The sequence below is a fragment of the Oncorhynchus gorbuscha genome, linkage group LG03, assembly GCF_021184085.1.
Source record: "Oncorhynchus gorbuscha isolate QuinsamMale2020 ecotype Even-year linkage group LG03, OgorEven_v1.0, whole genome shotgun sequence".
NCBI lineage: Eukaryota > Metazoa > Chordata > Actinopteri > Salmoniformes > Salmonidae > Oncorhynchus > Oncorhynchus gorbuscha.
In genome coordinates, this window is record NC_060175.1 from 8,161,628 (window position 1) to 8,185,990 (window position 24,363).

General features: G+C 42.7%; 1 protein-coding gene and 1 non-coding gene across 3 annotated transcripts in view; one reads left to right on the forward strand and one right to left on the reverse strand.

Annotated features, from left to right (window-relative positions):
- Nucleotides 1-24,363, forward strand: part of LOC124025449 (metabotropic glutamate receptor 7) — a 439,661-nt gene that overhangs the window by 162,829 nt on the left and 252,469 nt on the right. The gene's annotated exons all lie outside the window — the stretch shown is intronic.
- Nucleotides 11,873-11,954, reverse strand: trnat-ugu. Its single transcript has one exon. It is a non-coding gene; the product is annotated as a tRNA-Thr (tRNA).

Sequence of the window (24,363 nt, forward strand, 5' to 3'; positions counted from 1 at the left end):
TACAACAGGTGTAGGTAGACCTTACAGTGAAATGTTTACTTACAGGCTCTAACCAATAGTGCAAAAAAAGGTATTAGGTGAACAATAGGTAAGTAATGACATAAAACAACAGTAAAAAGACAGTGAAAAACAGTAGCGAGACTATATACAGTAGCGAGGCTATATACAGTAGCGAGGCTACATACAAGCACCGGCTAGTCAGGCTGATTGAGGTAGTATGTAGATATGGTTAAAGTGACTATGCATATATGATGAACAGAGAGTAGCAGTAGCGTAAAGAGGGGTTGGTTGGTGGTGGGTGGAGGGACACAGTGCAGACAGCCCAGTTAGCCAATGTGCATTGTGTCCCGCCACCCGCCACCCCCTCTAGCAGCCGTCGTGCGGTGATGTCACCCTCCCTGAGATCTGAAATCAACTGTCTATCACGGTTTGACAGTTGACCTTAGTCTTGCCCTTAGCTAGTATTGGCGACTTTGAATGACAGAGCGTTCTGCACAGAGGGTTCAGAGGTCAAGCCCCGGGTAGGGAAGACAGGGATGAAATTCGTACTGTTAGATTTCTATGAGGAGAATTTTGAGCTTCAGCAATATACTTATGATTCTCAATTTTATTTATGTTTATTTTTTATTTTACCTTTATTTAACCAGGCAAGTGAGTTAAGAACAAATTCTTATTTACAATGACTGCCTACTCCGGCCAAACCCGGACGACGCTGGGCCAATTGTGGGCCTCCCTACTGTAGTGAAGCCTCTTGCACTGAGATGCAGTGCCTTGGACCGCTGCGCCACTTGGGAGCCCAAATATATGGTCAATATGGTCCTCAATATATGGTCGTCCTCAATATATGGTCGTCCTCAATATATGGTCCACAATATATGGTCCTCAATATATGGTCCACAGTATATGGTCCTCAATATGTGGTCCACGATATGTGGTCCTCAATATGTGGTCCACAATATGTGGTCCTCAATATGTGGTCCTCAATATATGGTCCTCAATATATGGTCCTCAATATGGTCCACAATATATGGTCCATAATATATGGTTCACAATATATGGTCCTCAATATGGTCCTCAATATATGGTCCTCAATATGTTGTCCTCAATATATGGTCCTCAATATGTTGTCCTCAATATATGGTCCTCAATATGTGGTCCACAATATGTGGTCCTCAATATGTGGTCCTCAATATATGGTCCTCAATATGGTCCACAATATATGGTCCTCAATATGGTCCACAATATATGGTCCTCAATATGTGGTCCTCAAAAAAATAAAATGGAGGACCTCTTCGGATGTAAGCGTCTGCTAAAGGTTATAGAGTATGTTAATATATTATTACTAGCTTATAAACTAAGGAGACATTGAGGTGGACAGCCTGCTAACATCCCCTGGTTAAACAACCAGTCATTGTAATGTAATGCAGTTGATTAATATCACACTTCGGCATTGACAGAGGTCTATGCTTGCCAGAGGTCTATGCTTGCCAGAGGTCTATGCTTGACGGAGGTCTACGCTTGACAGAGGTCTACGTTTGACGGAGGTCTATGTTTGATGGAGGTCTACGCTTGACAGAGGTCTACATTTGACGGAGGTCTACGCTTGAAGGAGGTCTATGCTTGACGGAGGTCTACGCTTGACGGAGGTCTATGCTTGACGGAGGTCTATGCTTGCCAGAGGTCTATGCTTAACGGAGGTCTATGCTTGACGGAGGTCTATGCTTGACGGAGATCTATGTTTGATAGAGGTCTATGCTTAACGGAGGTCTATGCTTGACAGAGGTCTATGCTTAACGGAGGTCTATGCTTGCCAGAGGTCTATGCTTAACGGAGGTCTATGCTTGACAGAGGTCTATGTTTGACAGAGGTCTATGTTTGACAGAGGTCTATGTTTGACAGAGGTCTACGCTTGATGGAGGTCTACGCTTGATGGAGGTCTACGCTTGATGGAGGTCTATGCTTGATGGAGGTCTATGCTTAACGGAGGTCTATGTTTGACAGAGGTCTATGTTTGACAGAGGTCTATGCTTGACAGAGGTCTATGCTTGACAGAGGTCTATGCTTGATGGAGGTCTATGCTTGATGGAGGTCTATGCTTAACGGAGATCTATGTTTGACAGAGGTCTATGCTTAACGGAGGTCTATGTTTGACAGAGGTCTATGCTTGACAGAGGTCTATGCTTGACAGAGGTCTACGCTTGACAGAGGTCTATGCTTGACAGAGGTCTATGCTTTAATGTAATCAGTTACTGGTTCACACATGCCAACACAATCACAGTTAGCGGGTCCAGTAAACCCATTGTAAAAAGCCTGTCATCTGAGGTTTTGCCCCCTGCCCTAACATCTTTCGTTATCTCCCTTTATTAATCACAGGATGACTATAATACAGTGTTTGTGTACCAAATGACACCCTATTCCATATATAGTGCACTACTTTCAACCAGGGCCCATAGGGAATAGGGTGCCATTTGGGATACAGGGAAGTGTTTTTCACAGCTTTTTAATGAGCTTTTTACTCGCCAAAAGGGCTTTCTCTTCCTGATTGCAGGGTTTTGTTTATCTCCGCTCCCATAATCCTCTACTCTATTTATCCTGGGGGTGTTTTGTGTGTTCCTGCTCTCACCGCTTCACGTCGCCACAGATCATCTGGCCAATTAGGCTCAGCCATTTCCAACAGGCTGTGAAGGCAGAGAAATATCCACATTGATTTCTTGTGCAGCGCACTGGAGCACAGATTAGATGAGGATTTCCTATCCGCAAGTTTCTCAGGTAGCAGCCAGTATTAACTACATTTTAAACATCCATAGAAACTAAATAGACAGGAAAACTCCAGCACGCTAGTGATGTTGATGCTTCCAAACATTAAATTGATTATAAACCAATGAGTTTAACTTTTTCAGACCTCCATGGAATATGTCCTTTTTTGGTAGGGGGTGTGGGGGGGGGGTGGGGATTGTAAGGCTATGCAGAGGCGAGCCTGGCATGTATTCATTTAACTTTGGATCTGCTTCAGATAAACCGTACAATGGAAGACGCTGTGTACTGTGGGATACAAGGCATGGGTGTGGGTGGCAGAAATACCTGCTGCTTGGCGGAAGGTCGGCTAAATACTGGAGGGAGAAGTCTCTGGAGTGGTGGTCATCTATATCAGGGCTAGTAAGAGAGAAGTCTCTGGAGTGGTGGTCATCTATATCAGGGCTAGTAAGAGAGAAGTATCTGGAGTGGTGGTCATCTATATCAGGGCTAGTAAGAGAGAAGTATCTGGAGTGGTTGTCATCTATATCAGGGCTAGTAAGAGAGAAGTATCTATATCAGGGCTAGTAAGAGAGAAGTATCTATATCAGGGCTAGTAAGAGAGAAGTATCTGGAGTGGTGGTCATCTATATCAGGGCTAGTAAGAGAGAAGTATCTGGAGTGGTGGTCATCTATATCAGGGCTAGTAAGAGAGAAGTATCTGGAGTGGTGGTCATCTATATCAGGGCTAGTAAGAGAGAAGTCTCTGGAGTGGTGGTCATCTATATCAGGGCTAGTAAGAGAGAAGTCTCTGGAGTGGTGGTCATCTATATCAGGGCTAGTAAGAGAGAAGTATCTGGAGTGGTGGTCATTTATATCAGGGCTAGTAAGAGAGAAGTCTCTGGAGTGGTGGTCATCTATATCAGGGCTAGTAAGAGAGAAGTATATGGAGTGGTGGTCATCTATATCAGGGCTAGTAAGAGAGAAGTCTCTGGAGTGGTAGTCATCTATTTCAGGGCTAGTAAGAGAGAAGTATCTGGAGTGGTGGTCATCTATATCGGGGCTAGTATGAGAAGTATCTGGAGTGGTGGTCATCTATATCAGGGCTAGTAAGAGAGAAGTATCTGGAGTGGTGGTCATCTATATCAGGGCTAGTAAGAGAGAAGTATCTGGAGTGGTGGTCATCTATATCAGGGCTAGTAAGAGAGAAGTCTCTGGAGTGGTGGTCATCTATATCAGGGCTAGTAAGAGAGAAGTTTCTGGAGTGGTGGTCATCTATATCAGGGCTAGTAAGAGAGAAGTCTCTGGAGTGGTGGTCATCTATATCAGGGCTAGTAAGAGAGAAGTCTCTGGAGTGGTGGTCATCTATATCAGGGCTAGTAAGAGAGAAGTCTCTGGAGTGGTGGTCATCTATATCAGGGCTAGTAGAGAGAAGTATATGGAGTGGTGGTCATCTATATCAGGGCTAGTAAGAGAGAAGTCTCTGGAGTGGTGGTCATCTATATCAGGGCTAGTAAGAGAGAAGTCTCTGGAGTGGTGGTCATCTATATCAGGGCTAGTAAGAGAGAAGTATCTGGAGTGGTTGTCATCTATATCAGGGCTAGTAGAGAGAAGTATCTATATCAGGGCTAGTAAGAGAGAAGTATCTGGAGTGGTGGTCATCTATATCAGGGCTAGTAAGAGAGAAGTCTCTGGAGTGGTGGTCATCTATATCAGGGCTAGTAAGAGAGAAGTCTCTGGAGTGGTGGTCATCTATATCAGGGCTAGTAAGAGAGAAGTCTCTGGAGTGGTGGTCATCTATATCAGGGCTAGTAGAGAGAAGTATATGGAGTGGTGGTCATCTATATCAGGGCTAGTAAGAGAGAAGTCTCTGGAGTGGTGGTCATCTATATCAGGGCTAGTAAGAGAGAAGTCTCTGGAGTGGTGGTCATCTATATCAGGGCTAGTAAGAGAGAAGTATCTGGAGTGGTTGTCATCTATATCAGGGCTAGTAGAGAGAAGTATCTATATCAGGGCTAGTAAGAGAGAAGTATCTGGAGTGGTGGTCATCTATATCGGGGCTAGTATGAGAAGTATCTGGAGTGGTTGTCATCTATATCAGGGCTAGTAGAGAGAAGTATCTATATCAGGGCTAGTAAGAGAGAAGTCTCTGGAGTGGTGGTCATCTATATCAGGGCTAGTAAGAGAGAAGTCTCTGGAGTGGTGGTCATCTATATCAGGGCTAGTAAGAGAGAAGTCTCTGGAGTGGTGGTCATCTATATCAGGGCTAGTAAGAGAGAAGTCTCTGGAGTGGTGGTCATCTATATCAGGGCTAGTAAGAGAGAAGTCTCTGGAGTGGTAGTCATCTATTTCAGGGCTAGTAAGAGAGAAGTATCTGGAGTGGTGGTCATCTATATCAGGGCTAGTAGAGAGAAGTATCTATATCAGGGCTAGTAAGAGAGAAGTATCTGGAGTGGTGGTCATCTATATCAGGGCTAGTAAGAGAGAAGTCTCTGGAGTGGTGGTCATCTATATCAGGGCTAGTAAGAGAGAAGTCTCTGGAGTGGTGGTCACCTATATCAGGGCTAGTAAGAGAGAAGTCTCTGGAGTGGTGGTCATCTATATCAGGGCTAGTAAGAGAGAAGTCTCTGGAGTGGTGGTCATCTATATCAGGGCTAGTAAGAGAGAAGTATCTGGAGTGGTGGTCATCTATATCAGGGCTAGTAAGAGAGAAGTATCTGGAGTGGTGGTCATCTATATCGGGGCTAGTATGAGAAGTATCTGGAGTGGTGGTCATCTATATCAGGGCTAGTAAGAGAGAAGTATCTGGAGTGGTTGTCATCTATATCAGGGCTAGTAAGAGAGAAGTATCTGGAGTGGTGGTCATCTATATCAGGGCTAGTAAGAGAGAAGTCTCTGGAGTGGTGGTCATCTATATCAGGGCTAGTAAGAGAGAAGTATCTGGAGTGGTGGTCATCTATATCAGGGCTAGTAAGAGAGAAGTATCTGGAGTGGTGGTCATCTATATCAGGGCTAGTAAGAGAGAAGTCTCTGGAGTGGTGGTCATCTATATCAGGGCTAGTAAGAGAGAAGTCTCTGGAGTGGTGGTCATCTATATCAGGGCTAGTAAGAGAGAAGTCTCTGGAGTGGTGGTCATCTATATCAGGGCTAGTAAGAGAGAAGTCTCTGGAGTGGTGGTCATCTATATCAGGGCTAGTAAGAGAGAAGTCTCTGGAGTGGTGGTCATCTATATCAGGGCTAGTAGAGAGAAGTATATGGAGTGGTGGTCATCTATATCAGGGCTAGTAAGAGAGAAGTCTCTGGAGTGGTGGTCATCTATATCAGGGCTAGTAAGAGAGAAGTCTCTGGAGTGGTGGTCATCTATATCAGGGCTAGTAAGAGAGAAGTATCTGGAGTGGTTGTCAACTATATCAGGGCTAGTAGAGAGAAGTATCTATATCAGGGCTAGTAAGAGAGAAGTATCTGGAGTGGTGGTCATCTATATCGGGGCTAGTATGAGAAGTATCTGGAGTGGTTGTCATCTATATCAGGGCTAGTAGAGAGAAGTATCTATATCAGGGCTAGTAAGAGAGAAGTCTCTGGAGTGGTGGTCATCTATATCAGGGCTAGTAAGAGAGAAGTCTCTGGAGTGGTGGTCATCTATATCAGGGCTAGTAAGAGAGAAGTCTCTGGAGTGGTGGTCATCTATATCAGGGCTAGTAAGAGAGAAGTCTCTGGAGTGGTGGTCATCTATATCAGGGCTAGTAAGAGAGAAGTCTCTGGAGTGGTAGTCATCTATTTCAGGGCTAGTAAGAGAGAAGTATCTGGAGTGGTGGTCATCTATATCAGGGCTAGTAGAGAGAAGTATCTATATCAGGGCTAGTAAGAGAGAAGTATCTGGAGTGGTGGTCATCTATATCAGGGCTAGTAAGAGAGAAGTCTCTGGAGTGGTGGTCATCTATATCAGGGCTAGTAAGAGAGAAGTCTCTGGAGTGGTGGTCATCTATATCAGGGCTAGTAAGAGAGAAGTCTCTGGAGTGGTGGTCATCTATATCAGGGCTAGTAAGAGAGAAGTCTCTGGAGTGGTGGTCATCTATATCAGGGCTAGTAAGAGAGAAGTATCTGGAGTGGTGGTCATCTATATCAGGGCTAGTAAGAGAGAAGTATCTGGAGTGGTGGTCATCTATATCAGGGCTAGTAAGAGAGAAGTATCTGGAGTGGTGGTCATCTATATCGGGGCTAGTATGAGAAGTATCTGGAGTGGTGGTCATCTATATCAGGGCTAGTAAGAGAGAAGTATCTGGAGTGGTTGTCATCTATATCAGGGCTAGTAGAGAGAAGTATCTGGAGTGGTGGTCATCTATATCGGGGCTAGTATGAGAAGTATCTGGAGTGGTGGTCATCTATATCAGGGCTAGTAGAGAGAGGTATCTATATCAGGGCTAGTAAGATAGAAGTCTCTATATCAGGGCTAGTAAGAGAGAAGTATCTGGAGTGGTGGTCATCTATATCAGGGCTAGTAAGATAGAAGTATCTGGAGTGGTGGTCATCTATATCAGGGCTAGTAAGATAGAAGTATCTGGAGTGGTTGTCATCTATATCAGGGCTAGTAAGATAGAAGTATCTGGAGTGGTTGTCATCTATATCAGGGCTAGTAAGATAGAAGTATCTGGAGTGGTGGTCATCTATATGATAATGACGCCAGAAGGGATGGTTGTCGTTTGACGGGCTCCTAACCAACTGTGCTATTCATAAAAAATAACTTTTGTAACTTATTTTGTACATAATGTTGCTGCTACCGTCTCTACTGAAAATAGCTTCTGGACATCTGAACAGCCATTCGCTCACCCCGAATTGGACGAAGGTTTTTTTCTTTAATGAGTCTGACACGAAGGATATAATGCTTCCCCTGAGACCTAAATACCCGTCTTTCGCGTGATGAGAAGATGGAAATACAGGGGTCGGAGATAGCGGTGCCTTGTGAGAATCAGTCGGCGAGGAGATAACCCTCCTCTATCATCCGTTCTATTGGCCAACGTGCAATCATTGGAAAATATACTGATTGAGCTCCTTTCAAGATTACCCTACCAACGGGACATTCGAAACTGTAATATCTTATGTTTAATGCAGACCACCATAGTAAATACATTTTACCATAGTCCCCGTGCCCAAGGAAGTGAAGGTAACCTGCCTAAATGACTACAGCCCCGTGGCACTCACATTAGTAGCCACGAAGGTCTTTTGAAAGGCTGGTCATGTCTCACAACAACCCCATCATCCAGGGAAACCCTTAGACCCACTCCAATTCGCATAACACCCCAACAGATCATCAGATAACGCAATCTCAATCGCACTACACCCTGCCCTTTCCCACCTGGACAAAAGGAACATGAATGTTGTTCATTTACTACATCTCAGCGTTCAACACCCTAGTGCTGTCGTGTCTTTGGCCTGCAGAATTTTGGATATGACATGCTATTTTATAAAATAATTTCTCTGTAATTAATATTACCTGATTAAACTAATCATGTAAATGTAGTTAACTAGAAAGTCGGGGCAGCAAGAAATAATGTTTATAGAGCTGTTATCTTCCATATAAACTCTTCAAGACATGGTCATCTTTTACATCAATAGCAGTCAATTATTAATCGTCACCTTATTCAGTCTGTCACGCCCTGAACTGAGAGAGCCTTTTTATGTCTCTATTTTGGGTTGGTCAGGGTGTGGGCATTCTATGTTTTGTTTTCTATGTTTCTTTATTTCTATGTTTTGTTTTCTATGTTTCTTTATTTCTATGTTTTGGCCGGGTATGGTTGTCAATCAGGGACAGCTGTCTATTGTTGTCTCTGATTGGGAATCATACTTAGGTAGTGGTGGGAGAGAAGGGCGTGTTTCATAGTTTACAACCAATGTCTGTTCACTTGGGCGGGGCCTCTGAGTGAGCAGAGTGGTGTTCTTCTGACAAACCGTTCTCTCATTAAGAAGCTAAAAATTATATTTAATCTTTTCACAAATAGTTTCATATTTAAACATTTAAATTGCTCAACAATTCCATGTGAATCTGTTATTAGAATGTGTAGACTTTCCAAGATACAGTTGATGTTATCCTATCATCAGTAATAATGTCTCAGACAACAACTGATATGTTCTTTAAGTACCAACGTATATTTTCAGCCGGTTGGATTACCGAAATATGGTTGTGTTCCCCACCCTTTTGATGTTACCAGAGCAAGAGGGGATAGCACGTCCCCATCCACATCGACGGGGCTGTAGTGGAGCGGGCTGAGAGCTTCAAGTTCCTTTGCATCCACATCACTAAAGACTTATTATGGTCCACACAAACCCATACAGTCGTGAAGAGGGCACGTCAGCACTTCTTCCCTCTCAGGGGGCTGAAAAGATTTGGCATGATCCTCATAACATCCACTGCTGCATCATCGAGAGCATCACACACACTCCACGGACACCCCCACACAAAAACCCACACATTCACATACACTACATACGCACACATGCACGCGCGCGCGCACACACACACACGTACACACACACACACACACACACACACACACACACACACACACACACACACACACACACACACACACACACACACACACACACACACACACACACACACACACACACACACACACACACACACACACACACACATCATTCACATCATATATTGCTGCTACTCTGTTCTGTATTCATACTTTTATTATGATCTATCCTGATGCCTAGTCAATTTAACCTGACTTTAAGTACATATCTACCTCAAATACCTCATTATCTATCCTGATATATCCTAGTCACTTTACCCTGCCTTCATGTAAAAATGTACCACAAATAACTCACACCCCTGCACCTGGATCTGGTACTGGTACTCCATGTATATAGCTCCACATTGATCTGGTATTGCTACTTCCTGTCTATAGCTCCACATTGATGTGGTATTGCTACTTCCTCTATATAGCTCCACATTGATCTGGTATTGCTACTTCCTCTATATAGCTCCACATTGATCTGGTATTGCTACTTCCTGTATATAGCTCCACATTGATCTGGTATTGCTACTTCCACTATATAGCTCCACATTGATCTGGTACTGGTACTCCATGTATATAGCTCCACATTGATCTGGTATTGATACTTCCTGTATATAGCTCCACATTGATCTGGTATTGGTACTTCCTGTATATAGCTCCACATTGATCTGGTACTGGTACTCCCTGTATATAGCTCCACATTGATCTGGTACTGGTACTCCCTGTATATAGCTCCACATTGATCTAGTACTGGTACTTCCTGTATATAGCTCCACATTGATCTGGTACTCCCTGTATATAGCTCCACATTGATCTGGTATTGGTACTTCCTGTATATAGCTCCACATTGATCTGGTACTCCCTGTATATAGCTCCACATTGATCTGGGACTGGTACTTCCTGTATATAGCTCCACATTGATCTGGGACTGGTACTTCCTCTATGTAGCTCCACATTGATCTGGTACTCCATGTACGTGGCTCCACATTGATCTGGTACTGGTACTGCCTGTATATAGCTCCACATTGATCTGGGACTGGTACTTCCTGAATATAGCTCCACATTGATCTGGTATTGCTACTTCCTGTATATAGCTCCACATTGATCTGGTACTGGTACTTCCTGTATATAGCTCCACATTGATCTGGTTCTGATACTCCCTAAATATAGCTCCACATTGATCTGGTACTGGTATTCCCTGTATATAGCTCCACATTGATCTGGTACTGGTACTTCCTGTATATAGCTCCACATTGATCTGGTACTGGTACTTCCTGTATATAGCTCCACATTGATCTGGTACTGGTACTTCCTGTATATAGCTCCACATTGATCTGGTACTGGTACTTCCTGTATATAGCTCCACATTGATCTGGTACTGGTACTTCCTGTATATAGCTCCACATTGATATGGTACTGGTACTCCCTGTATATAGCTCCACATTGATCTGGTACTGGTACTTCCTGTATATAGCTCCACATTGATATGGTACTGGTACTCCCTGTATATAGCTCCACATTGATCTGGTACTGGTACTTCCTGTATATAGCTCCACATTGATCTGGTACTCCCTGTATATAGCTCCACATTGATCTGGTACTGGTACTTCCTGTATATAGCTCCACATTGATCTGGTACTGGTACTTCCTGTATATAGCTCCACATTGATATGGTACTGGTACTCCCTGTATATAGCTCCACATTGATCTGGTACTGGTACTTCCTGTATATAGCTCCACATTGATATGGTACTGGTACTCCCTGTATATAGCTCCACATTGATCTGGGACTGGTACTTCCTCTATGTAGCTCCACATTGATCTGGTACTCCATGTACGTGGCTCCACATTGATCTGGTACTGGTACTGCCTGTATATAGCTCCACATTGATCTGGGACTGGTACTTCCTGAATATAGCTCCACATTGATCTGGTATTGCTACTTCCTGTATATAGCTCCACATTGATCTGGTACTGGTACTTCCTGTATATAGCTCCACATTGATCTGGTTCTGATACTCCCTAAATATAGCTCCACATTGATCTGGTACTGGTATTCCCTGTATATAGCTCCACATTGATCTGGTACTGGTACTTCCTGTATATAGCTCCACATTGATCTGGTACTGGTACTTCCTGTATATAGCTCCACATTGATCTGGTACTGGTACTTCCTGTATATAGCTCCACATTGATCTGGTACTGGTACTTCCTGTATATAGCTCCACATTGATATGGTACTGGTACTCCCTGTATATAGCTCCACATTGATCTGGTACTGGTACTTCCTGTATATAGCTCCACATTGATATGGTACTGGTACTCCCTGTATATAGCTCCACATTGATCTGGTACTGGTACTTCCTGTATATAGCTCCACATTGATCTGGTACTCCCTGTATATAGCTCCACATTGATCTGGTACTGGTACTTCCTGTATATAGCTCCACATTGATCTGGTACTGGTACTTCCTGTATATAGCTCCACATTGATATGGTACTGGTACTCCCTGTATATAGCTCCACATTGATCTGGTACTGGTACTTCCTGTATATAGCTCCACATTGATATGGTACTGGTACTCCCTGTATATAGCTCCACATTGATCTGGTACTGGTCCCGGGGATCGAACCCACTACCCTGGCGTTACAAGCGCCATGCTCTACCAACTGAGCTACAGAAGGACCACCTAGGCCTTTAACTCTTCATCGTTGGGAAGGTACGCATTTCATAAGTAGGAATTTCACGGTAAAGTCTACACCTGTTGTATTCGGCGCCTGTGACAAATACAATTTGATTTGAGTTCATTTGAAAGTATTTTTACTAAGTTACTTTACCCCACCGGTCTTTATCAAGGATGCAATGTAGTGTCCCGCACACTGTTAATTGCTACTGCAGTTTTATTGTACAATGTTTTGACCTGATTCTAATTCTAACCCTAAAACTAAACCTAACCCTAAACCTAATTCTAACCCTAACTCCTAACCCTGAACTTAATTCTAACCCTAAACCTAATTCTAAACCTAACTCCTAAACCATAAACCTGAACCTAATTCTAATCCTAAAACTAAACCTAACCCTAAACCTAATTCTAACCCTAGTTCCTAACCCTGAATCTAATTCTAACCATAACTCTAATTCTAACCTTAAACCTAAACCCCCTAGAAATATCATTTGACCTTGTGGAGACCAACAAAATGTCCCCAGCTGGTCAAATTTGTGTCTGTTTACTATTCTTGTGGGGACGTCAGGTCCCCACAAGTATAGTTAAACACGTCCACACACACCTACACACACACACACACACACACACACATATACATACAAACACATACACAAATTCACACACACATACAAACACACACAGAAACATAAATCATGTTTTAGTGTGTCATGAACCATAAATCCGACACATAATGTATCGTCATGGATATAACAACGTGTAGTGGCTAAAAATAGGTTTAACTTCCTACATTAAACAGGGCTTCATGATCCCCTTAAAGATGATATCTGTTCAGGTGTAGCTCTGGAACGATTCAGGCAGTTACAGGTGCTTCAGGCTTCCATTGCTGAGGAATACATTCCTATTTTATTAGGACATTAGACAGCCTATAAGGCCTAGGTAGATATAGAGGTAGTTTACTGACCAGCTAGGCAGACCTAGGTAGATATAGAGGTAGTTTACTGACCAGCTAGGCAGGCCTAGGTAGATATAGAGGTAGTTTACTGACCAGCTAGGCAGGCCTAGGTAGATATAGAGGTAGTTTACTGACCAGCTAGGCAGGCCTAGGTAGATATAGAGGTAGTTTACTGACCAGCTAGGCAGGCCTAGGTAGATATAGAGGTAGTTTACTGACCAGCTAGGCAGACCTAGGTAGAAATAGAGGTAGTTTACTGACCAGCTAGGCAGGCCTAGGTAGATTTAGAGGTAGTTTACTGACCAGCTAGGCAGGCCTAGGTAGATATAGAGGTAGTTTACTGACCAGCTAGGCAGGCCTAGGTAGATATAGAGGTAGTTTACTGACAAGCTAGGCAGACCTAGGTAGAAATAGAGGTAGTTTACAGACCAAATCAAATCAAATTTTATTTAGTCACATGCGCCGAATTCAACAGGTGTAGGTAGACCTTACAGTGAATTGCTTACTTACACTCCCCTAACTGACAGTGCAGTTTAAAAACATACGGATAAGATTATTAAGAGATAAAAGTAACAAATAATTAACGAGCAACAGTAAAAAAAATACAATCTATAAAAGGGGTGCCAGTACAGAGTCAATGTGCAGGGTCACCAGTTAGTTGAGGTAGTATGTACATGTAGGCAGAGTTAATTAAAGTGACTATGCATAGATGACAACAGAGAGTGGCAGTGGTGTAGAGAGGGGAAGGGGGGGGGGCAATGAGAATAGTCTGGGTAGACATTTGACTAGCTGTTCAGGAGTCTTATGTTTTAGTGGTAGAAGCTGTTTAGAAGCCTCTTGGACCTAGACTTGGCACTCCGGTACCGCTTGCCGTATGGTAGCAGAGAGAATATATGCCATTTAGCAGACGCTTTTATCCAAAGCGACTTACAGTCATGTGTGCATACATTCTACGTATGGGTGGTCCCGGGGATCGAACCCACTACCCTGGCGTTACAAGCGCCATGCTCTACCAACTGAGCTACAGAAGGACCAGAAGGACCAGTTTATAGTTTATGAGTATGAGTATTTGACATTTTGTAGGGCTTTCCTCTGACACCGTCTGGTATAGAGGTCCTGGATGGCAGGAAGCTTGGCCCCAGTGATGGACTGGGCCGTTCGCACTACCCTCTGTAGTGCCTTGCGGTCAGAGGCCGAGCAGTTGCCATATCAGCAGTTGCCATATCAGGCAGTGATGCAACCATGCTCTCGATGGTGCAGCTGTAGAACCTTTTGAGGATCTGAGGACCCATGCCAATTCTGCCAAATCTCAAAGTCTCCTGAGGGGGAAAAGGTTTTGTCATGCCAGCTTTACGACTGTCATGGTGTGCTTGGACCATGCTAGTTTGTTGGTGATGTAGACACCAAAGCACTTGAAGCTCTCAACCTGCTCCATCGATGAGAATGGGGCCATGCTCTGTCCTCTTTTTCCTGTAGTCTACAATAATCTCCTTTGTCTTGATCATGATGATGTTGGAGTCGTGCCTGGCCGTGCAGTCATGAGTGAACAGGGACTACAGGAGGGGGCAGAGCACGCACCCCTGAGGGGCCCCTGTGTTGATGACCAGCATGGAGGATGTGTTGTTACCTACCCTTACCACCTGGGGGTGACCCCCCATCAGGAAGTCCAGGATCCAGTTGCAGAGGGAGGTGTTTAGTCCCAGGGTCCTTAGCTTATTGATGAGTTTTGAGGGCACTATACTGTTGAACGCTGAGCTCTAGTCATTGAATAGCAGTCTTACATAGAGGTTCCTTTTGTCCAGGTGGGAAAGGGCAGTGTGGAGAGCAATTGAGATTGCATCATCTGTGAATTTGTTGGGGCGATATGCAAATTGATATGGGTCTAGGGTTTCTGGGATGATGGTGTTGGTGTTGGTGTGAGCCATGACCAGCCTTTCAAAGCACTTCATGGGTATAGACGTGAGTGCTACGGGTCGGTAGTCATTTAGGCAGGTTACCTTAGTGTTCTTTGGCATAGGCACTGTGGTGGTCTGCTTTAAACATGTTGTTATTACAGACTCGGACAGGGAGAGGTTGAAAATGTCACTTGCTAGTTGGTCAGCCCATGCTCACAGTATACGTTTTTGTCTTTCGTCTGACCCTGCGGCCTTGTGAATGTTGACCTGTCTAAAGATCTTACTCACATCGGCTGCGGAGAGTGTGATCACACAGTCTTCCGGTACAGCTGGTGCTCTCGTGCATGTTTCAGTGTTATTTGCCTCAAATCTAACTTCACTGTCCAATGTACAGTACCTATTACAGTGAAATAATACCATACTATTGTTTGAGGAGAGTGCACAATTATGAACATGAAAATATATGAATGAACCAATTAGGCACATTTGGGCAGTCTTGATACAACATTTTCAACAGATATGCAATGGTTCTTTGGATCAGCCTAAAACTTTGCACATACACTGCTGCCATCTAGTGGCCAAAGTCTAAAATGCTCCTTGCCTGCAATAATACATTATGGCCTTTTTCTTGCATTTCAAAGATACACATGTTTTTATCTATGTATTATCTTTTACCAGATCTAATGTGTTATATTCTGCTACATTACATTTACATTTCCACAAAGTCAAAGTGTTTCCTTTCAAATGGTATCAAGAATATGCATATCGTTGCTTCAGCTCCTGAGCTACAGAAGATTAGATTTGGGGTATGTCATTTTAGTAGAAAATTGGAAAAAAGGGGCAGATATACCTAATTTCCTCAAACCACTCCACTTCACACAACCAATATACACAGGTAGTTAGGAAAGCAAAGGCTAGCTTTTTCTAACAGAAATTTGCATCCTGTAGCACAAACTCCAAAAAGTTCTGGGACACTTTAAAGTCCATGGAGAATAACAGCACCTCCTCCGTGCTGCCCACTGCACTGAGGATAGGAAACACTGTCACCACCGATAAATCCACGATAATTGAGAATTTGAATAAGCAATTTTCTACAGCTGGCCATGCTTTTCACTTGGCTACCTCTACCCCGGTCAACCGCCGCAGTAACTTGTCCAAGCCTCCCCATTTCTCCTTCACCCAAATCAAGATAGCTGATGTTCTGAAAGAGTTGCAAAATCTGGGCCCCTACAAATCAGCTGTTCTAGACAATCTGGTCCATCTCTTTCTAAAATTATCCGCCGCAATTGTTGTAACCCCTATTACTAGCCTGTTAACCATCTCTTTCGTATAGTCTGAGATAGGAAAGCTGCCGCGGTCATCCCCCTCTTCAAAGGTGGAGACACTCTAGACCCAAACTGTTACAGACCTTTATCTATCATACCCTGCCTTCTAAGGTCTTGTAAAGCCAAGTTAACAAACAGATCACCGATCATTTCGAATCCCACCGTACCCTCTCCGCTATGCAATCTGGTTTCCGAGCCAGTCATGGGTGCACCTCAGCCACGCTCAAGGTACTAAACAAAATCATAACTGCCATCTATCTGGCTAAGACTTTCGACTCTGTCAATCACCACATTCTTATCGGGAGACTCAACAGCCTTGGTTTCTCAAAAGACTGCCTCACTTGGTTCACCAACTGCTTCTCAGACAGTTCAGTGTGTCAAATCGGAGGGCCTGTTGTCCGGACCTCTGGCAGTCTCTATGGGGCTTCCGCAGGGTTCAATTCTCGGGCTGACTCGTTTCTCTGTATACATCAATGATGTCACTCTTGCTGCTGGTGAGTCTCTGATCCACCTCTATGCAGACGACACCATTCTGTATACATCGGGCCCTTCCTTTGACACTGTGTTAACTAACCTCCAGACGAGCTTCAATGCCATACAACTTTCCTTCCGTGGCCTCCAACTGCTCTTAAATGCAAGTAAACCTAAATGCATGCTCTTCAACCGATTGCTGCCCGCGCCATGCTCTTGGTAGAGCATGGCGCTTGTAACGCCAGGGAAGTGGGTTCAATCCCCGGGACCACCCATACGTAGAATGTATGCACACATGACTGTAAGTCGCTTTGGATAAAAGCGTCTGCTAAATGGCATATATATATATATATATATATATATATATATCACTACTCTGGATGGTTCTGACTTAGAATATGTGGACAACTACAAATACCAGGTGTCTGGTTAGACTGTAAACTCTCCTTCCACACTCACATTAAGCATCTCCAATCCAAAATTAAATCTTGAATCGGCTTCTTATTTTGCAACAAAGCATCCTTCACTCATGCTGCCTTAACATACCCTCGTAAAACTGACTATCCTACCGATCTTTGACTTCGGCGATGTCATTTACAAAATAGCCTCCAACACTCACTCAGCAAATTGGATGCAGTCTATCACAGTGCCATCCGTTTTGTCACCAAAGCCCCATATACTACCTGGCCTACCTGGTTAAATAAAGGTGAAATAAAAAAATAAAAAATGTTTTTCCTTTACTTTCAAAACACTTCACACAGATGTTTTTTTTCCCATACTAACAATGCCTCAAACCACTTCACGGAGATGTTTTTCCTGTACTACCAATATCTGTTAGCCATGTTACTGATCTCTTTCAAGACACAATTTTGCATGAGGTTGTCACGCCCTGGTCGAAGTATTTTGTGTTTTTCTTCATGTATTTGGTCAGGCCAGGGTGTGACATGGGTTTTTGTATGTGGTGTGTAGCTTAGTGGGGTTGTTGCTTAGTGGGGTGTTCTAGGAAAGTCTATGGCTGTCTGAAGTGGTTCTCAATCAGAGGCAGGTGTTTATCGTTGTCTCTGATTGGGAACCATATTTAGGCAGCCATATTCTTTGGTTGTATTGTGGGTGATTGTCCTGAGTGTCTTGATGGCCTTTTGCTGTGTTAGTTGACACATGTATAGGCTGTTTTCGTTTATTGTTTTGTAGTGTTCGTGTTTAGTCGTGTTTACGTTTGTTTAAATAAACATGGATCGCAATCGACACGCTGCAGTTTGGTCCGACTCTCCTTCACCATATGAAAACCGTGACAGCGGTATTCCATCACCTAAGCAACTTTCTAGATGTGATGTTGCTGAGTAATTTGAAAAGTTAATGACGTCCGGTGGCCTATTTCAGGTCTGGCAGCCATTAATATTTAACTGAAGAGTCTTCGTGTGTGTGTGGCTTCACCTGTGTGTGTGTCTAATCACTCTTTAAAATGAAGAAAAAAAACATGTTGTGGTTCACAGTGTTTCCAAGTTTCCAAACTTAGCGTCATGCCTGGATGAGAGAATTGTGGCAAGAACAGGGCAAATGGGAGAAAGACTCATGATGAGGGTGAGCAAACAGTGAATAGGTGGCTAAGATATATATTTTTAAATATGTGATAGATACTGCTGCCATTTGACTGTGTACGCAGGTCTTTCCCAAGGTTATAGAGCTTATAAAGAAATCATGAGAAACAGTATGTCTCACTGAAATGGGGTCAATGTACATAGATCTAGACCTGTTTTCATAAAGCGTCTCAAAGTGAAGATCAGTTTTGCGTTTTTAGATAATAATGAATATGATTACATGGATTGGGTGAGATTACGAGGATCCTAGATCAGAGCTCCTACTTCAAGGCGCTTTGTTAATACGGGCTTTGATCTAATCATCAGTGAATGACATGGTTATGAAAACCATCCCAGAGACATGTCTGTGCATTACTATTACTGAATATACACACCAGAACAGGCAAAACAAGGACATGCATGCTAGCCTCATTGTGTATAGCATCATCAGTCAATATAACCAGAGAAACAAATAGACAAAATCAGGGACTGTCTGCTAGCCTCTTTGTGTATAGCACCATCAGTCAATATAACCAGAGAAACAAACAGACAAAACCAGGGACTGTCTGCTAGCCTTGTTGTGTATAGCATCATCAGTCAATATAACCAGAGAAACAAACAGACAAAACAAGGGACTGTCTGCTAGCCTCGTTGTGTATAGCATCATCAGTCAATATAACCAGAGAAACAAACAGACAAAACAAGGGACTGTCTGCTAGCCTCGTTGTGTATAGCATCATCAGTCAATATAACCAGAGAAACAAATAGACAAAACCAGGGACTGTCTGCTACCCTCGTTGTGTATAGCATCATCAGTCAATATAACCAGAAAAACAAACAGACAAAACAAGGGACTGTCTGCTAGCCTCGTTGTGTATAGCATCATCAGTCAATAACCAGAGAAACAAACAGACAAAACAAGGGACTGTCTGCTAGCCTCGTTGTGTATAGCATCATCAGTCAATAACCAGAGAAACAAACAGACAAAACAAGGGACTGTCTGCTAGCCTCGTTGTGTATAGCATCATCAGTCAATAACCAGAGAAACAAACAGACAAAACCAGGGACTGTCTGCTAGCCTCGTTGTGTATAGCATCATCAGTCAATAACCAGAGAAACAAACAGACAAAACCAGGGACTGTCTGCTAGCCTAGCTGTGTTTAGCATCATGTATCAGTCAATATTACCTGCCTGACAACACGTTTAGAACATAAATCCATCACCAAATTACTCAATCCATCACCATGGCAAACTGTTTTATCCAGTCCCATCTCCTCTCTTCAAGACTGTGACCGAACACACACCCCGAGTCATAAACCACATTTCCTTGACAGCAAACTGTTAATGAGACGGAAAAAGCCTCCCCTGTCAAGTCAAATTGTGGGGAATCCGGTTGGCAGTTTAAACTGTACCAGTCTACACCCTATATCCAGACAGAGACACATATATTACTGTGTTTGTAATGTAATCTCTCTCTCTCTCATCCCGAATGACACCCTATTCACTTTGTAGTACCCTGCTCTGGCCCACGTGCCTCATCTAAAGCCTCTTCTTTTGCGTTGCTGCTTTAGGGCCTCCAAGAGTAGTCAGTACAATGCTTGATAGTGTGTGTGTGTGTGTGTGTGTGAGGTTAACAGAGAGGGTGACATGAACATTGACTGGCGTGACTAATGCCTGGTATTATCAGGTTATTACCAACTAGAGTGCATAATAAGGGTTTGCCGATGTGGTCCTACTCATATTCGCAATCGTATCCGTAAATTGTCAGTTGATAGTCGGATTGGATGATACTACTCGTAACCAGGGGGGGGAAAAATGACATTTTTAATATGCCTAAGTATATGTTGTCAAAATATATATCTCTACACATTTATTGACGAAACAAAACTGCAGATTAGGAGCTGCGGAAGGGTGTGTGTGTCTGACCTGTGATTGTGTCCTCAACTTGCAGCGGGCAGACACGTTTGCTTTTGTCAGAAAGCACGTCGATGTTTCATATTTTTAGTCTACCGTCGCCTGCTTGTTAGATATTATACATTGATATCTTGATAGAAAACGTCCTTGCCATTTGATTTATTGTGGTAGCAGGCTAACAGGAGGCTGCAGCAGTTTGAATGATCGGACTGAAAAACAGCTTCACTCTACCCAATCAGAGCAGCAGGATCAACCTTACAGCCGCCCTTCTCTTTACAGACAGGCAAAATAGCCAATTGAGTTATTTAGATCACCTCAATTGACTGACTGACATGAGAAAGATGCGTGCTAACGCCCGATATTAAAATATTTTTAGATCATGTATAATTACCAAAAATGATCATTTCTGGATAATCGTATCCAGAAAATTGCCCATATCAGTTATGATAGTCTTTTTTTTAGACTACTCGGCACGTCCGGCCGTGACTTGGAGTCCCATAGGGGGCGTCTCACAATTGTCCCAGCGTCGCCCGGGTTTGGCCGGGGTAGGCCGTCATTGTAAATAAGAATTGGTTCTAAACTGGCTTTTTTAAAATTTATTTTTTAAAATAAAAGTTCAATTTAAAAATAAAACCCATTTAAATGTATTGATCATATGTTCACTAACGCTGCAGAGCTTTTCTCCGTGATAAATGGAAACAATTGTATGGTTCATGATGCAAAAGAGGTGGCAAATAAGTAAGGCTGCTCAGCTGATTGGTTAACATACTGCACATTGAGACATTGTGTGACTAAACTTAACGAAAACAAGAGGAAACTACATTAGCAAACCAAGACAAATGACATAAAACACAAAATACTTTTAAATGATACCATGGGCAGAAAAGCCCATCTCTGTTGTTCATTGAAGTTGATTTGTCATGGATAGGTCATTTACAAGAAAACCATTCCATATTGCCAATCATTTCAATGATTACTAGTAAAGTGGAAAAACACAGAAGTGAAATAACAACATTTAACAGTGAACCATCATATATATATATATTTTTAAATAAAATATCTAATAATAAAAGAGAAGGACTGCTGTTTTGAATTTGGTCAGGTTAGTGTGGGAGAGGTGGGAAAACAATTGTTATCCATCGATAATGATGAGCCACCAGGTATAAACAACCTTGATTACCAGAAACTGTTGAGAATGGAACAGTCTATTTGCTATATCTTTAACCAAAGCCTAAAGGAGTGTGTGTCCACAGGGAGGAAGCTAAAGTAATCTAAATTACCACGCCTGTAGGAAGCTAAAGTAATCTAAATTACCACGCCTGTAGGAAGCTAAAGTAATCTAAAGTACCACGCCTGTAGGAAGCTAAAGTAATCTAAATTACCACGCCTGTAGGAAGCTAAAGTAATCTAAAGTACCACGCCTGTAGGAAGCTAAAGTAATCTAAATTACCACGCCTGTAGGAAGCTAAAGTAATCTAAAGTACCACGCCTGTAGGAAGCTAAAGTAATTCCACTGCCTAAAAATAGCAAAGCACCCTTTGCTGGATCTAACAGACACCCAATCAGTTTGCTGCCTAGTCTTAGGAAACTCATGAAGAGAATTGTGTTTGATTAAATATGATGCTATTTTTTTGAGAACTGTCACGTGTGCTCCCTCTCTGGCCTCTAGGTAACCAGGCTGCTCGTAAAGGCGCACACCATCGTTACGCGCATCTGCGCGTCATTTGACTCACCTGGAATCCATCACCTCCCTGATTACCTTCCCTATATACAGTTGAAGTCATAAGTTTACATACACTTAGGTTGGAGTCAATAAAACTTGTTTTTCAACCACTCCACAAATCTCTTGTTAACAAACTATATTTTTGGCAAGTCGGTTAGGACATCTAAATTGTGCACGACACAAGTAATTGTTCCAACAATTGTTTACAGACAGATTATTTCACATATATTTCACTGTATTCAGGAAATTATGTCATGGCTTTAGAAGCTTCTGAAAGGCTAATGACATAATCTGAGTCAATTGGAGTTGTGCCTGTGGATGTATTTCAAGGCCTACCTTCAAACTCAGCACCTTTTTGCTTGACATCATGGGAAAATCTAAAGAAATCAACCAATTCAGGCATTTTCCAAATGCCTGAAGAAACCACGTTGATCTGTACAAACAATAGTACGCAAGTATAACACCATGGGTGTCCCACCCTGACCATAGTTTGCTTTGTATGTTTCTATGTTTTGGTTGGTCAGGGTGTGATCTGAGTGGGCATTCTATGTTGGATGTCTTGTTTGTCTATTTCTATGTCTGGCCTGATATGGTTCTCAATCAGAGGCAGGTGTTAGTCATTGTCTCTGATTGGGAACCATTTTTAGGTAGCCTGGGTTTCACTGTGTGTTTCTGGGTGATTGTTCCTGTCTCTATGTTTTGCACCAGATAGGGCTGTTTTTGGTTTTCCATGTTTATTGTTTTGTAGTGTTCGTGTTTATCTTTTTGTTGTTAATCAAAGAAACACCGCTGCATTTTGGTCCGCTTCTCCTTCAGATGAAGAAAACCGTTACAATGGGACAACGAAGCCGTCATACCACTCAGGAAGAAGACGCGTTCTGTCTCCTAGAGATGAACATACTTTGGTGCGAAAAGTGCAAATCAATCCCAGAACAACAGCGAAGGACCTTGTGAAGATGCTGGAGGAAACGGGTACAAAAGTATCTATATCCACAGTAAAACGAGTCCAATATCGACATAACCTGAAAGGCCGCTCAGCAATGAAGAAGTCACTGCTCCAAAACCGCCATAAAAAAACCCAGGCTACGTTTTGTAACTGCACATGGAGACAAAGATCATACTTTTTGGAGAAATGTCCTCTGGTCTGATTAAATAAAAATAGAACTGTTTGGCCATAATGACCATCATTATGTTTGGAGGAAAAAGGGGGAGGCTTGCAAGCCGAAGAACACCATCCCAACCGTGAAGCACGGGGGTGGCAGCATCATGTTGTGGGGGTGCTTTGCTGCAAGAGGGACTGGTGCACTTCACAAAAAACATGGCTTCATGAGGATAGAAAATTACTTGGAAATATTGAAGCAACATTTCAAGACATCAGTCAGGAAGTTAAAGCTTGGTCGCAAATGGGTCTTCCATATGGACAATGATCCCAAGCATACTTCCAGAGTTGTGGCAAAATGGCTTAAGAACAACAAAGTCAACATATTGGAGTGGCCATCACAAAGCCCTGACCTCAAACCCATAGAAAATGTGTGGGCAGAACTGAAAAAGCGTGTGCGAGCAAGGAGGCCTACAAACCTGACTGAATTACACCATCTCTGTCAGGAGGAATAGGCCAAAATTCACCCAAATTATTGTGTGAAGCTTGTGGAAGGTTACATGAAATGATTGACCCAAGTTAACCAATGTAAAGCACATCCTAAACTTCTGACCCACGGGGAATGTGATGAAAGAAATAAAAGCAGAAATAAATCATTCTCTCTACTATTATTCTGACATTTCACAGTATTAAAATAAAGTGGTGATCCTAACTGATCTAAGACCGGGAATTTGTTCTAGGATTAAATGTCAGGAATTGTGAAAAACTGAGATTAAATGTACTTGGCTAAGGTGTATGTAAACGTCCGAATTCAAGTGTATGTATGGGTGTCTGAGCAAAATGTTATTGGATTATGCAGAGAATCTGCAATTTTCATTACAGTATTACTTCTCATAATCACCAGAAAATATCTAGTTTATCTCTCTCATCTGTATGTGCAGTTAAGGGCAAGGCGTGCTGCTCTGTTTTGAGCCAGCTGCAACTTTTCTAGGTCTTTCTTTGCTTCACTTGGCCAGTAATCAACATGGAACAGGACCAGCATCTGATCAAGTTGATTTGTGTGTCAAAAAGGCCAAAGATTTTTTTTTACAACAGACATACCCCTGAGATTATTGTTTTTCTGAGGTCTTGGCTGATTTCTTTAGATTTCCCCATGATGTCAAGCAAAAAAGTGCTGAGTTTGAAGGTAGGCCTTGAAAAACATCCACAGGTGCACCTCCAATCAGCCTATCAGAAGCTTCTAAAACCATGACATAATTTTCTGGAATTTTCCAAGCTTTGGCTACGGGGGGCAGAATTTTGGCTTTTGGATAAAAAGCGTGCCCAATTTCAACTTCCTGCTACTCATACCAAGAATATAAGATATGCATATTATTCATAGATGTGGATAGAAAACACTCTGAAGTGAGTATAACAGAACTTATGTAGCAGGCAAAACCCAGAGGACTAACCGTTCA